Source organism: Callospermophilus lateralis, unplaced genomic scaffold (genome assembly GCF_048772815.1).
Source record: "Callospermophilus lateralis isolate mCalLat2 unplaced genomic scaffold, mCalLat2.hap1 Scaffold_101, whole genome shotgun sequence".
Taxonomy (NCBI): domain Eukaryota; kingdom Metazoa; phylum Chordata; class Mammalia; order Rodentia; family Sciuridae; genus Callospermophilus; species Callospermophilus lateralis.
Genome location: NW_027510272.1, coordinates 2,999,066 through 3,014,618, shown reverse-complemented (window position 1 = coordinate 3,014,618; position 15,553 = coordinate 2,999,066). Strand labels below are relative to the sequence as shown.

The 15,553-nt window shown below is 38.9% G+C and overlaps 1 pseudogene; it reads left to right on the top strand.

Moving 5' to 3' along the window:
- The window catches only part of LOC143639944 (CD44 antigen-like), a 75,082-nt pseudogene that overhangs the window by 35,303 nt on the left and 24,226 nt on the right, over positions 1–15,553 (top strand).

Genomic DNA, 15,553 nt, shown 5'->3' with positions numbered 1-15,553 from the left:
CTCCCTCTCTCCCTTTTACTTCTTGTTTGTCAAGAAGCAACTCCGGAAGAAACCAACCATACAGATATACTGCCATATTACATTTAAGCAAATGCATGTATGCTCAAACACACACACACACACACACACACACACACACACACACACACACACACACATTACGAAAACTGTAATGCACAAGTAAATCCAAGCTTCCTTAACAGCAAAACCAGTTCAAAGCTCTCTGAATTTTTAGGGCCCAATACAAGGTATGGCATGCCTGAGTGGGATGGTGGGTTAGGCTCTCTGCAGCCTGCTTATAGGACTCCAGGGAAGGCATGCAGGCAGAACTTCAATGCCTGTTTTCCAAAGGTTTCAGACAGTGCTGTTCAGGGGGTTTCCCAGCAACATCTGTGGATGATCAGACAGCCCAGAAATCTTGAAGAAGGGTTGGGAAAGGAGAAGATAAATGGAGAACAAAAGAAAAAAGAATCCAGGGTTGCCCATGATGAGATATGCCAAGACAATATTCGTAAGAGTTGTTCTGGGTGCCTATGTCCAAGATGGCCGACCTCAGCTGAGACACAGTCTATACCGATTAGGTACTTAGGAAGACCAGTTAAATTAATGAAGTAATAAAGTACTTAATTAATAAAGTAATTAGTATATTAATAACAATGAATACCAAGACTATAAATTAATTGGTTTTAAGATATTTTGATCAGGCATTTTTCTTATTGACTATTTTAATCTGCAGATCAACGTGGTGTTCATGCTAACCGTGTGTCTGCCATGTTTTTCCATCATTTTTATTGGTGCCTGGGATTACAAATAATTTTCTCATGATACTTTATATGTTTCTTTGTTTTTTAATTTCTTTTTACAGGATCCTACATTACTTTTACAGTAAAAAAAATTAAAAATCTTCTTTAGTGTATATATCACTAGAGAAGGACCCATATCTATCTTGTTCACAATTAAACCCTCAGCCTTCCATAGTGGCTGATACAGAAAACACAGATTTTTTAATAAATAAAATTGTTGGAGAGAGGTAATAAGTATCCAGGACCTTATGAAATTAAACAAAAATGGAAAGTGCACCACAAAGGGCAGAGAACTTTCTAGCAAAATACCAAGTTTCATGAAAAGAAAATCACTTGGGATAAATTTAATAAAAATCCCATCCTTACTAACTTATAGAAATGGAGTCAATTTTGCTAGTGACTTTTTAGAATTTTCATGCTTTTTTCCCCCCACCTCCCAGCTCCAATCGACTAAGAAGATTGTACATCAGTCACAGACCTGCCCAATTCCTTTGATGGCATAGTTACCATAAGTAAGTCTCTCTCTTCTCATCTTGAGTTTTCTCTTTCTTGAGAAGGGCATCCGGTGTGTTCTCTATGGTTTATATTTGAATAGAATATTAGTCATTTCCCTAGGGCTGGGGAAGGTTGGCTCTGATTCAGGGTTCCTTCCCCTTTTGGTTTATCCTGAAGCAGTGTTCCTCAATCTTCAGTCATTTGGAAACCACTTTCACATTCTGGATGCATATCTCTAAATACTACACAGCACTCTCACTTTATCTGGTATATTTTTTTTTATTTATTTCACCTATTCTCTTCTACTTAAAATATATTTGTATTTATTTATTTAAAAATAAATTTACTTATTGAAAAAGAATAAAAGCTAGATAGCAAATGGAAAACCCACACCTCTTGTCATAAATAGAAGATAACCTTAAAAATAAATTTAAACATAAGTAACATTAAATAATATTTTAAAGTTCCTGCTGCTGACACCCGAATCCTTCTCTTATAAAGAAGGATTAAGAAGTGTCAGGGACAGGAGCATTCGGTCTTCAAATGGAAATTTTATGTTTGCTATCGCTTAAGTTTTGAAAGATAAGTATAAAGGGTTAAAACTTCCTGATATGTGTTATGGCATTATTTATACCATGCCCACTCCCAATCATCTTGATTATCTGCAGAAGTATGTATATGGGACTTTTAAAAGCAAAAAAAATCTTAACCAGAACTTTTTAATATCTCAGCCTATTAACCCTGATCATACTGTACCTGGTATTCTTTTCTTTGGTAAGTAGCACAGTGTTGAGGAAATCTGCTTTCTGCTTGCTCAGAGCCACAGTGCTTGGGCTTGGTGGTAGTAGTGGTGGGTGATGGGCATCTTCCTGGACCATACAAATTCAGTCTCCCCTGTTATGTAAAGAATTTGTCCTTGGCCTGTGCCTTGCTGCAGGAAGGGTGACCTCACACAGCAATAGTACAATGTGAGATGTATTAGATCAGTTGGGCCAGTTTGACATCTTACTTCCTTAACCACCTGGCTGACAGTAGAGGAATGCCTTACTTTTTCTGAGCCTCAATTTTCTCTTATGTATAATCAAATGACATGTAAGAATTATCATAAAACTTAAGAAATACATTTATTGTGTGCCTGGTCCATGGTAAATGCTCAATATATGCCTTGATTCCTACAGATCCCTTTCAAAGCCCAGATTTGTACACGTTTGATAAGTGGTATATTTGAATATGTCCCCTCAAAAGTTCACATGGGGGAAACAACCCCCGAATTTGTATGTTAATGGTTTTTGGAGATAGGGTCTTTGAGAAATAATTAGGATTAGATGGAGGGGGTCAAGAGAAGGAGGCCCCCATGAAGGTGAGGCCTCAATAGTTTTATAAGAACAGGAAGAGAGACCTAAGCTAGCACACTTGCTCTGAATCATTACTGGGTAATACTCTCTGCCATATTAGGATACAAGAAGAAGCCCCTCACAAGATACTGTGACCCATGTTCATATTCATGAACATGGACTTCCTAGCCTCTGGAACTGTGAGCGAAATAATCTTCTATTCTTTACAAATTACCTGTTCTGAAGTATCTTGTTACAGTAACAAAAAATGGCCTTAGATGGTCTCCATATTTCCTCAGATCATCTACAGAGATTATCAAGGAGACTGAGATTTGGGAATTTTTTTTGTTTGTTTGTGTTTTTTTTTTTTCATAGTTCCACTTGAGCAATCTAGATAGTGGACAAAAGGAAACTTCAGTCGCACTGATGCAATTCAGCAGAAAATAATTTCTGCTAAATGCACATGCGTGTATTGAGTGGCCCAGACTTGAAGGCAGCAAATATTTTAAGCAAGAACAATGAATAAATTCATCTGTACTTTTCCCCCCTCTAGTCCATTCTAGCCATTTACTTGTTTAGATTTAGATCTTTATGTACATCCGTGTTTGTTAACATCAAGGTCAAATTTCACAGAGGATGGCAGAGCCTCTGTCAATATTTAGACACACTGATTTCCTAGCTTAGAGTGGAGGTTTGCTTCAACTGACAAAATTTGCCCTTTAGAAAGAAAATCTGTTCCTTCATGGGTTTGCAACCATGCCTTCTTTGTGGAGGTCTGCTATTTCAAATCTTTTCTGGAAATGGATGGAGTTAATAACAACACACTTTACACATCCTTCAGAAGGCAGAGTCAGGAACCAGGTAGGGAATTATCATTTATAGAGCATTCATTTATTTTGAATACTGTGCTGAATGCTTTACTCACAATGTCATAAGGCTCGTGATAATTCTATCCAGAAGGTGACATGGCGCTTGCTTTCGAAATGAGGACTTAAGCTCACAATTGTGCCTCATCCAGACCTACATGAAGCTGGGATTCAAATATGAGGGTTCCCAAGAACCTCTTCTTTCTCCTGCACATTTCCAGGCTGTGTGGGATGGGGTGCAGGGAGAGCAGAGAAGAATGTACTTTCTGGGTGCCACCCCCCATGTCTCCTCACTAGATAGAAAGGTATACTTCCTACTAAAGAAGAGTTTCAAAGCCACTGTGCTATATGACAATTCAGTCTTTCTTCAAGACTCAAAAATATCAGCTGTGAAGTTCTCAAAGTGCCCTTCTCTCTCCCAAGCCATTGTCAACCGCGATGGGACCTGCTACAGCAAGAAAGGCGAATACAGGACGCACGAGGAAGACATCAACCTGAGCCAACCTATGGACAAGGACATGAGCAGCGGCTCCTCCAGCAAAAGGAGCACTTCAGGGGGTTACACCATCTTCCACACCCACCTGCCCACTTCACAGCCATCCACAGATCAAGAGGATGCTGGGGTCTCCGAGAACAACCCTACCACCAGTAAGGAGAAGGAGCTCTTCTGCTTCCCAGTAGCAATTCGTTGGCCACATGCCTGGGATCTCCTGAGCCACATTCCCTTGAGTTTTGATTTTCTTTTGTCTCTGGCATGGAAGCAGTGGTGACGTCATTGGGGCGGTGGGTGGCCGTGCTGATCCGTGCTCTATATGCCTTGACCACCACAGCCTGCAATTGTCTGTCTGTCTACAACTATGTGTTTCTTACCTTGGAGTAAGAAGTGCCCCAGGAAGTGTTTTAGAAGACACCCCCCCACCACCCATCCTGATGCTCTGATCCCTGGGGATATAGTTAGGGTTCAAACCTGATACAGAAACAATTTTTGATTTTGCTTCTTTATTCTTCTTACTCACTGTAGATACAATTGTTTCCATAAAGGTGGGAGTGCAGAATACGAATACCATTCCATAGGCTCCTTTTTCTACCTAAATGTATATTTTTATATATTGTAATTGGATTTACAGTCATTCATTAATTCATAATCATCAATTGTGATTTACTAAACAATTCTTTTCCTTTGGGTCTAAGGAAGAGTTTTATGATCAAATTATATCAGCTTCAGAGTTTAGATGCCAGCCTGCGGGGAAGGTCCTTAATGCTTAGCTGGTGTGTGGTTTGTTCATTACTTAAGACTGTAAGAGAGGACAGATGCAAATGCTGCATTTGGTGGCTCTGGTCTCATGCCACTGGCTGCAGTTCTATTGCATGTCCTCCCTCTCCTTTGTCATCTTCCTCTGTCCCCCTGTGGTTTGTTTTCAACAGGTTTCCAGATGGGCTCTGCTCCTGTGGGGATTATTCATATTGAAGTAGTGCACCTGGGTCCTGGGTTGATTTCTTAATATGGTGCTGATTTCTCTTTTCCTGGCTTCAGCTCTTGAGGGGTGACACTCCAGCCTCCAGACAGTGTGGCAGAAATATACTTGTTGGTCAATACTCGAGATGAGGTCCTTTCTATCCCTTATCACCCCGAGGCCAGGGAAGTTTCCACATGGCTCTGGTTTAATTTAAGGTTATTTGCTCAATGGCATTTTAAATTTATGTTAGAAACTTGCTGAGAGAGTGATGCAAGTAGGTTTGGGGTTCTGGTAATTCCCGGCAGATTCTTTGAAGCATCTCAAAAAGTGCATCTATTCAAACTGCCCATGCGTTCCTGGGCCTGGGCTCTCTAAAGATGGCACCCCCGTTTTGTTTGTGGTTCCATGGGCAATACTTCTCAGGACAGACATCTGGAAACCATAGTGCCATGGGCTGCCTGCTGCTTCCTGGGTGCCTTGCCTTTATTTTAATATTTTTTTAGCACTGGAGATTGAACCCACGGACACTACACCAACCAAGCTACACCCCCACCTCTTTTAATTTTTTTTTTTTGAGACAGGATCTTGTTAAGTTGCTGAGGCTGGCCTTGAACTTGTGATCCTCCTGCTCCAGCTTCTGGAGTAGCTGGGATCACAGGCACTTGCCCGGCACCAGGCTGGTTGCTGGCCTTTTAAACATCACTTTGTTGTTAAGGTGCACAGTTCTGTTAGACACTGGCAAATACAATAATTAGGGGTGTCAGCAGGAAGTAGAACAGTTCTAAAGTCCTATTTCCCACCAAAGAAGAAAATCCTGACAAAATACATCTTGTGGGGATGAGATGAGCCCCCACCCCCTTGAGCTTTAGAAAAGGCAATTATCACATTTTTATTAGCATCTTTTCTAAGTTAGTCAGTCAGCAAATGTGTTTTGAGGACCTACTATGTGCAGTGTCTATTCTAATGCTTGGGATCCAAAGGTAAAAACCCTAGAAAGTAATATTGAAAAGAATAAGTTTGAGTGAGATTTTCATTTATTCAACCAAGATTTGGTGTCTGCGCCAGACACTGCTTTGGTTACTGGGGCTCAATGTTAGTCCTTCCTTGATGGATGCAACATGCTAGTTCAGATATTAAGCAAAAGAAAAACATACTTAAGAGAATAACTATGTTTTCCTCCTTAAAAAGCACTTAGCTGTTTCTTTTAATAGTTAAGGACAGAAGAGAAAAACTAATTTGTCCATGTGGGTGAGTCCAGAGCTAAGTGGAGAATTATTGAAGTGTTCTAAGATTCACTAAGGCCAACGGCAGCTCCAAGAGATTAATCCATGCAAAGAAGGATATCAAAACAAAGACAAGAAAACAGAACAAACAAAAGCCGGGTGGAAACTTAAATGCAGCCTGTGGCATACTGGGAAGAGTTAGCAATGCTGAGGTCCTAAGTAGAATCAGATTTTCTGAGTCCAGGAAGGAGATTCCCTGGCCTTATCATGGTTGGACTGAGCTGGGCAACTGCCAGAGGCTGTGTCTGCAGATCCTCCCTAATGCATGCAGGGAGGCAGAGGTCAAGAGGAGGGCTGGCTGGGGACATGGAAGCTGCCTGTCTTTGGCTTGACTGCTTCATTCCTTCTTAAGGGTCCTTAGTGGGTGGCAAAGGGAAAGCTAACAAGACCAACCATCAATTTAAAAAAAAAAAAAGACCAACCATTTACATGGCTCTGGACTTCCCCCGGGCTGTTTATCATAATTGTTATTTTTGGAAGAGCCCTCCTGGAGGTGTGTCAATTGGTGCCTTCCTATTGGTGATTGGAACTCTCTGGAATCAAGAAACCAAAACTAATTCAGGAAGCCAACTCCTGCTTTGGAAGTCTCAATTTCCTTGTCTTCTGGGTGTCAAACAAGTAATTTTTTTTTCTTTGGTTTGGCATGGCCTACTTGGGTGGGGCAAATTGGAAAGTGCTGGCGAGGCTGTAGCTGTTTTCATCTTTCCCTCTCATACGACTCCTTTCAGGAAGATGAAAATAAATGCCTATTTCTATCTTGCTCTTGTACATTCATCTCCTTTGTTGCTATTTTTTTCCTGGTGTACTGTAGGGGTGAAAGTGCAGGAACTAAGCTATTTTCATAAAGTTACTGAGGTGAGAACAGGGTGTCTCTGGGCTTTCTAAGGGATGCTCAGGTTTACTGGGGACATAATAAGGGAAATTGGCTCCTATCTCTCTGCTTTTTGTTCTGAACTATTATGTCCTTTATAGCATGGACCATGTGGTGCCTGTTATAGGAATTTGGCATGTACAATGCCAAAGTTTTAAATGAGAAGGTATTCAGGAACCACTCAAAATAATGCAGGAAGAGTCCATAAGTTGTATCACATTTTCACAGGAATGTATGATTTGAATTATGTCTTCATAATCTCAGCTGGTTTATGTATTTGTCCTGATGATTTTTACCTTTCTGTTTTTATTGAGAAACATTTTGGACTCAAGTCCAAGTTGAGAGTCAAGTGAGAGATTTTTAAATTACAAAATGCTACTGTTGTCCTCTTTCTAATTTGAGTAGAGTTCAAAATCTTTAACTTTGACATTTTTGCTTCTTGTCTGGAAACACGGACTGAATTGAATCCAAAGTGACGAGTGGAACTTGAGAAAGTTTAATTTGATTTCAATACTTAGAACACACACCCTTCATGAAATTCTTGCTCAGGTATAAAGTGTGGTCTGAGTTTGATGTGTATGGGTAGAGCTTTGAAGTCCCAGTTGTTATTACAAGCTGGGTGTGTTGCTAGATAGATCCAAATGATATATGCAAGCATCTCCAAAGATACTCCAAAGGTGAATGAATGAAAGCAACTTTATGTCATGCTGCATATTGCATGGTCCAGTCACCCAGTCAAGAAAAAAACAAATCTCCGTCCATTGCAGTATTAAGCTGTGGCTTAATTCTTGCTCTAATCATTATTTTAGGAGGTTCAATTGGGAGATTGAGAAGCACTGGATTTATACCCATACAAATTTGCATTTCTGATGTTGTTCTAAGATGTTGGGAGATGTTAGAAAGAAGGCCGGAAATATTAAAAATAAAAATAAAAAAAACACACCTCAATATCTCTTCTTTAATCTTCATTCTATAAGAGATACAAATGTTTGACATAGAATGGAGAGTAAACTCTGACAGAGAGAATCTCACTCAACAATGTTTTCATAATCGATCCAGTTACCTCCACTGTGCACTCAAACAGCCGTGCATCAGCTCAGAAGAGAAGTAATTGGATATGGTCCTGGTTTGGTAATTCACAGCCTAAGACTCAGGATCTCACAACAATAGCAGCCACAGGTAAATTGCTATGTCTTTTGCTCATCGATAGTCTTGAATGCCAGGTCTTTTAATGATAAGAAAAAGAATATCCATTATCACGCCCAAGTGTCCCACTGAGGGTCCCTCAGCATCGCTAGTGAGAGCAGGATCTGCTGCTGTTTCCCTTGTCACAGAAGCCAATAGCTCTGGGGATATGACAAGATCCCCTAAATACCTAATTTGTTCTTTTTATGGCAACAGGTATGCAGAATCAAAATTATTTTTCCTTCAGATGCTTTGATTATGCGATTCATTGAGAAAAATATCTTCTAGGAAAAAAGTCTATTGGAAGATGCACACCTTTATTTCCTGCTGACCCAGTTATCACAGTTAGTAGTAAAAGAGGGAACCATGATTTACACCTGGAAAGGGCAGGCCCTGGACACTTGTTTGGATACTTCAAACCTTTACTGTAAGGTAGAAAATGATGTGGTTCTACATCAGAGTCTAGGTCGCCTACAGGTTCCTGGAGGTTTGTCTATGATTTCTAAATTCCTGCAAAGTATTTTAAAGTGGGAGCTTCAGGGAGAAAGGTTTTGTCTATAACAACGGCGGGGGTTTAGAAGCATATCTCCATTTATTAGCTTTTGCTGATGGAGAATATGATCATATTTCAAAATAAGCAGGCATCCTTTCTGCAAAAGGGAAGAAATAAAAATAGAAAGATGATACTTCACATTTGCTTTTAAGACAGAATAAACTATATTCTTTACTTCTATAAATAATCACATATGACAACAGTGCTATGTTATGTTATGGTTCTATGTCGCACTGATTAGGATATTTTGGGGTCAGGTGGGAGAGAGATGGCAGCACACTGAAAGGCCATTTTAAAATGTTTACAGTGTTGACCATTGCAGAAAAAAAAATAGTGTGAAGGAAAAGGTCTTCTTTGGCTGTGTTTCTTTTGGGATCATTTCTGGGCTTTCTTGAAATCTGAAAAAAGAAATCTCACTTGTCTTTTGTAATTGGGATTTTAATGATGGTTTCAGCCTCTCTGCTTGAACTTGTTCTCAATTTTTTGTCACCTCTTATCTGATATTCTTCCGTTGCACGTCATGGTGGCAGAAATGTCAGTCTTTGGAAATTTTCAAGTCAAGATTATTGCTTCTGGTTTTATCAGTGGGTCACTTTGTCTCTTTTCCTGTGTTGCTATACTATTTTCAACTCAAACGGGATTAAAAATGGACTGTTCTGCTTTGTAAAATAATAGTGTTGATATAAAATAAATGACTCTGGGCAAGGTTCCCAGGGGATTTGGAGTCTCCATGGAGAAAGTGGAAAGACATCTTCTTTAGTCTCCTACTTTACATGTTCTCTTTTCCTGTGTTTTGGATTCCTGGGATTATATCTGGCAGAAATATCATACCCTAAATTCTTGGAGAATGATATTGGTTAGCCAAGATAGAGTGTATGGAAGATTAAGGGGCTAGGACTCTAAAGACCTGGGGTGTAGAATCATAAACGCTCAGATTTGGAGAGGATCTTAAATAGTCTGGTTCAATCAGCATTTCTAATCATTTAATTACTTACACAACTTTCCTGCCAAGTGATCTTCCTTATCATGGGAAACAAAGCTCTCCTTGAAGCAGTTCAATGTTGGATAGTTCAGATTATTCCATTAAATCTAAAGGAAGCTGTAGCATGGGTGTTGGAAGAATACCCATCTCCCTGAAATTCTTACCACTGGTCCTAGTTTGGCATCATGGCGGAGGAGACAAAATTTCCCTTCCCATTTCACATTGTAAACTTTTAGAATTCAGAGCTCTCATGCTCTGAGATGTCTCTGTTGCTAATTAGCTTTCTGACTTCACACAAGTCGGCAAATTTTTCCAGCACTTTTATTTTTTCATCTTTAAGATGAAGAGCTTGAGCCAGATTATATTCAAGGTCCTTCCATTTCTGACATTCTATGAATTCTAGTCTGGGCCTCTGAAAGAAATGGAATTTCTTGGCCTTTTCCCCCTTTCTTTCCACCTTTCCATCTATTGAGTATAGATGATTCTCTTGACTAGGGGAAAAAAATTAGTGAAAGCATACACAATGCTATTTCTTTGGAACTCACAATTCACTTTTCAACAATCTGTTCAGTCATGGTTACCACAGTTTTGATGAGCACTAGTGCTATGGCTCCTGAAACAGCAAGCAAGAAGCAAGAGGCCCAGGACTGGCTTTCATGGTTGTTTCAACCATCAGAGTCCAGGAATCATCTTCTTACGACAACAATGTCTGGTAATGAGTTATGGTTATCTTATGCATTTTCTTGACCATCTTTAATGATTTTCATTGCCATATGGGATAATGTTCAAGTCTAAAGTCCATTCTGGTCACACAAATATTTGATTTTGGAAGGACTATGAGTTCTTAGATCAGTATCTTTGATTACATGGAACTAATATGCAGTTTTCTTTTTTTCTACTATGTGGGATTTCTAACTCCTCAGAGGAGGATAGTAGAGGAGCTATGAACAGGGACAGGTTTGTCTTGAGGATAGAACAAAATTATAACTTTGAAAGAATGCTTATGCCTACTCCAAAATTATTGAAGTCATAAAAAGCTTGTAACTTTTTTTTATGAGAAAATGAAATAACCTAGCTGAGATAGAAAAATATAGAAAACCTCCATCAATTGCGTTATTGGGGTGGACACTAATGGTATGCAAAGCAAATGGTCATTTCATAAGACAGCCTGAGCCTCATTCAGAATGCAGAAAACCTCTTTTTAATAAAAAAAGAGGTCTTCTGCAGTAACCACTGAGAAGCTGAAAGTTTCCATCTCCTTTTCTATGATTAATTCCAAAAGAAAAGAAGGAAAAGTTCTAAGAATTTAGACTGGAATCCACTTTCATCGTCTCTTCTGGTTGACTAATAAAATGCCAGACATTATTTCTCTGTTAATTGACTTTTTTTTTTCCCTCTCTGTCTGCCAAAGTACTGTTGGGAATTACAGCATTACTTCCATTTGCATTTAGAGAGATACCATAATCTGATGCTAAAGATTTAAAAAAAAATAAATTAGAAAATTATGAATGCCACTCTACCATTTTAGAAATGATTGACATGATTTCAAAGTTTTCTTGAAGGTGTCTTGATAAAGCAAATAGGCATATATGAAACCTTTCCACTCTTTTCTTGGAACTCAAACTTTTAAAGAATGTGAATAATGAGTTATTAAGAACTGCATCTGAAAGCACAGGGGAGTTTTGACTATCTTTTTGATGTTTTTAGTTTGCTGTGTTCTGTTTTTACTTCTTTAGTGGAGCGGTGCCCATATTTATTCTTCCTTAAAGTGAAGGTTCTGATGTAAGGATCATAGCAATTGCTTTGAGATCTATAGATTAGATCCAGATGCAAGTCTGCAAGAACCCTCTCCCGTTCCTCTTGAAATCTTGGGAAATCCATTCCACCTGCTGTGCCTGACTTTCTTCCTCTGTGGAATGGGTTACTTGGCATCCAGCTCCACCACTAACGCAAGTCACCATAACAGGTATGGATTCAAATACCATCTCAACAGGCTGGAAGCCAAATGAAGAGAATGAAGATGAAAGAGACAAACACGTCAGTTTTTCTGGATCAGGCATTGATGATGATGAAGACTTTGTCTCCAGCACCAGTAAGAATGATCAATTCCAGTAGAACCACTTTTGCAACTTTTACTAATTAACCTAAGTGACACCTGATAGTATTTCTCTTGGAAAACAGTCAATGTGAAAAATGGGTGGACTTATGATGATCCCTTAGTTATATCCCCATATAATTGTGGAGGAGGAAATAAGATGCGATTTCTTTTTTTTTCTTTTTTTTTTAATGACAACCTAAACATATTTGGAGAAGTGAACCAAATGCCTTAGGTTCTTCCTATTTTGTTTATCGGTGAGATTGACTACTATAGATTCTCTTTGAGTTATCAAGGTTTGTCAGAGAATGACATGTGAAAACAACACAACAAATGCTCATTGTGTACCTGCTCTGCTGGGTGCTGGGAGCACACGGATGAAAAAAGCCCTTGCATTTGAAAAGTGATTAAGAGAGTATTAATTCAAAATTGCCAATGACCCTGAATTGAAGGCTTTTAGAAGGGCCTAGAAAGGCTTAAAACAGGGGAGTGAGAACTCAAGAGTTGTCTTAATCAAAATCTGGTTGAAGTCAAAGGAACAAACCCAGAATTTTAACAAACATGTAAGTAAAAGACGTTGAAAAGAAGGGTAAATATTAGCTCACTTAAAAAAGGCAGTGCTAGTTATTAAAAGCAAATAGTGAAACTGCTTAATAGTATACAAATTTGTGACCATTATAAAACTTTTTGAGAACTAAGACATGAAATATTTTTTTCAATTGAGTTGAAAAAAAAATATTCTTTTAAAATTAAAATATACCAAGTTTGGTCAAATATTCTGCCAGATGACTGAGTTTCTCACACGAACCTGTAATGACCTATGGTTTTGCTGGACAGAATGAGAATCTTGAAATTAACTCCATAACAGCTTTGCTTTTCCTTAGAGATAAGGCTCTTGGGGTGTTACATGAGCTCTCCCAGGTCACTGAATTTCTGTCTGTCCTGTTGAAACTTGAGAGTTTCATCCCCAAATGAATAGCACCCAGGGAGGAGGGGATCTAAAAGAATAGCCCAGATTTTGAAAGCACCTGAGCATATGGCAGCCATACAACAAATACTCAAAATGAACTCCATTCTTTATTTTACAGCTTTAAAATATATATTTTTTAGCCTGGACATCTCTGCAGAGCTTAGTCTATACTCTTTCTTTTTTAATTTTTTAAAACTGTTTTTGTAGTTGTAGATGGATACAATACCTTTATATAATTTATTTATCTTTATGTGGTGCTGAGGATCGAACCCAGGGCCTCACACATGCTAAGCAAGCGCTCTACCACTGAGCTACAACCCCAGCCCCTCTATGCTCTTTTTAATACCTTCAGAAAGAAAACCAAGTAACCAAAATCACTGGAGCTTTATGAGTACACTGTCTCCTGGGTTCAGGATGTGGCCCAGTCTTGGGTAGGTCCATCTGTAAAAAATATGGTTTTGATACTTGAGAAACCCAAATCCCTTGGATGGTGACCCCAAAAGATCAACCTGCAAATAAACTCTATGATCAGGCTCCAGGGGAAAACTTCCTTCACTATTTCTTCATCTCTAGAGCATATTTTTCAATTTCCATTCACTTTTTTGTTGAGTGTCTATGCCTGTGATTCAACAGGATACCGTTTTCCTTTTGGAGGGGAAGGATAGCTACCATTTTTCATGCCTATTGAGAATGTGTTTCATGATTCTAGACATTATTCTCTTAACTTGTGAAATAGTTTTGGGTTATTTGGGTATCAAAAATAAGCTTTGAAAGAAGATGGATTTGCAAATATCCTTTTCATAAAAGACATTCTAATTTTGTCATGATCCTTCTGTTGGATGTTTATGCTATTCTAACCCAAATATTTTTGTATGACAATATCAGGGAACTGTTATATGGATATATACCTCTTTTTTTTTTTTCAACGCACTTTTCTGATGGTGATGGGTTACTTCTGGACTTTTTCTATTGACTGTAATGCATCTTGTTTTTCTTTCATTGGCTGTGAATGGCTTGCTCATGATATTTGTATTTGATGAGAATTACCATGCGTGTCTGAGAAACATTCAGAGTTATGTGGCTAAACCATATTGCTATTCTAGGTAGATGTTCTTTCTCAGAACCATCTACAGGAAAGTTCTGGATGCTCAGGGTATTTTTTTCTCCAGGAAAATTAACTAACAAAATAATGATCATTGTGGTATAATTTTCAGACACCTGCCTCTTCCGTCTGAGGTAGCAAACATGCCAGCGATACCAATTCTTTGGCCTTTCAAGTGCAGAGGGCCACCTACAAATCTGCATGGATGGGCAAAGCTCTGTCATCTCTGGTGATCCTCGGTGGAGGGCTGATGTATTCCAAGCTGTTCTTCATGCTACCACAGTTTCTTTGGCTGCTTTCTCCAAGAAAATCTCATGTTCTGAACCCCAACGAATTCTATGACAGAATGCAAAGGACATTGAGATGCTTCACAATATGGTGGATCAAGCTGAAGGCTCTCTTCACTTTCTCTCTGTTTCCATGCAACCATCTATACAACCTGGTATAGATGCCTCATTGTATAGACTACAGAAGGAATAAATGTGCAGTACAATTTGTGAAGGCTCAAGAAATAACATTTTCCTAATTGCTTCAATCATCATTATCACAGTTTCAACCACTCCACGGGTTTCTGACCACACAGAACAGAACCAGGACTGGAACCAATGGAGGCCAAGCCATTAAAACCCAGAAGCACCACTTGAGACAACCACAAGAATAACTGGTAATGGGTTATATGTAATTAACGAAAGATATTTTTCCTTCAAAGTCTATGATGCTGCAATTGTCAACCCTTAGGACACAGTGGAAAATTTAGTTAATGTTGCATCATAAATTCTCAGTGAACTTTCATAAGAATGCTCAATTCCATTTAGGAGTCAGATATCAGTCATATCATCTGGGCACAAAGTATTTGGGGGGGGGCTTATTATAAAATGAATACATTTGAATGGTTTATAGTGGAATATCAAGTAATCATGAAGAAATTTCATTCCCATTCATTTTTTTCTTGGGACATATTAGTGAAATCATTCAAATTTTTGAGAGTGGTTGCTCCGAAGTAGTGTTCAGACATAACACTTTTAGATAGCATGTACATAAATGGAAGAAGAAAACCAATAAAAGTTGATTGATAAAAAAAAAAAATCACAGCATGTATAACCTCACCATAACAGATGTAGACAGAAATGGCCCCAGTGTTCATGGAGAAAACTGGACCCAGGAACCACAGCCTCCTCTCATTCACCATGAACATCAGGATGAAGAGGAGGCCCCACATTCAACAAGCACAAGTAAGGATGGCGGTTGGCAGCTCTTGGTTACGGGAGTGAGTAAAGACATTCCGGGGGCTAGGGAAGACAATTTTTAGACACTGGCCACACTCTGTGTCTCCGAACAGTCCTAATCTCTGCAGAGGCTGAAAAGGGGCCAAATCTGCACACAATTTTTAGAAACTGGAAGAAAAATGCTAACTTGTCAGGTTGCACGAAAGGCCAAAACATTTATCTGAGATAAATTCTATATCTGAGATAGAATTCTGTGTTAAAGATTCCCAGAGGTCCCATATGGGTGATTTGTGTGGGTTTATGGAAATGTATGGTGAAGAGTGCGTTCTTT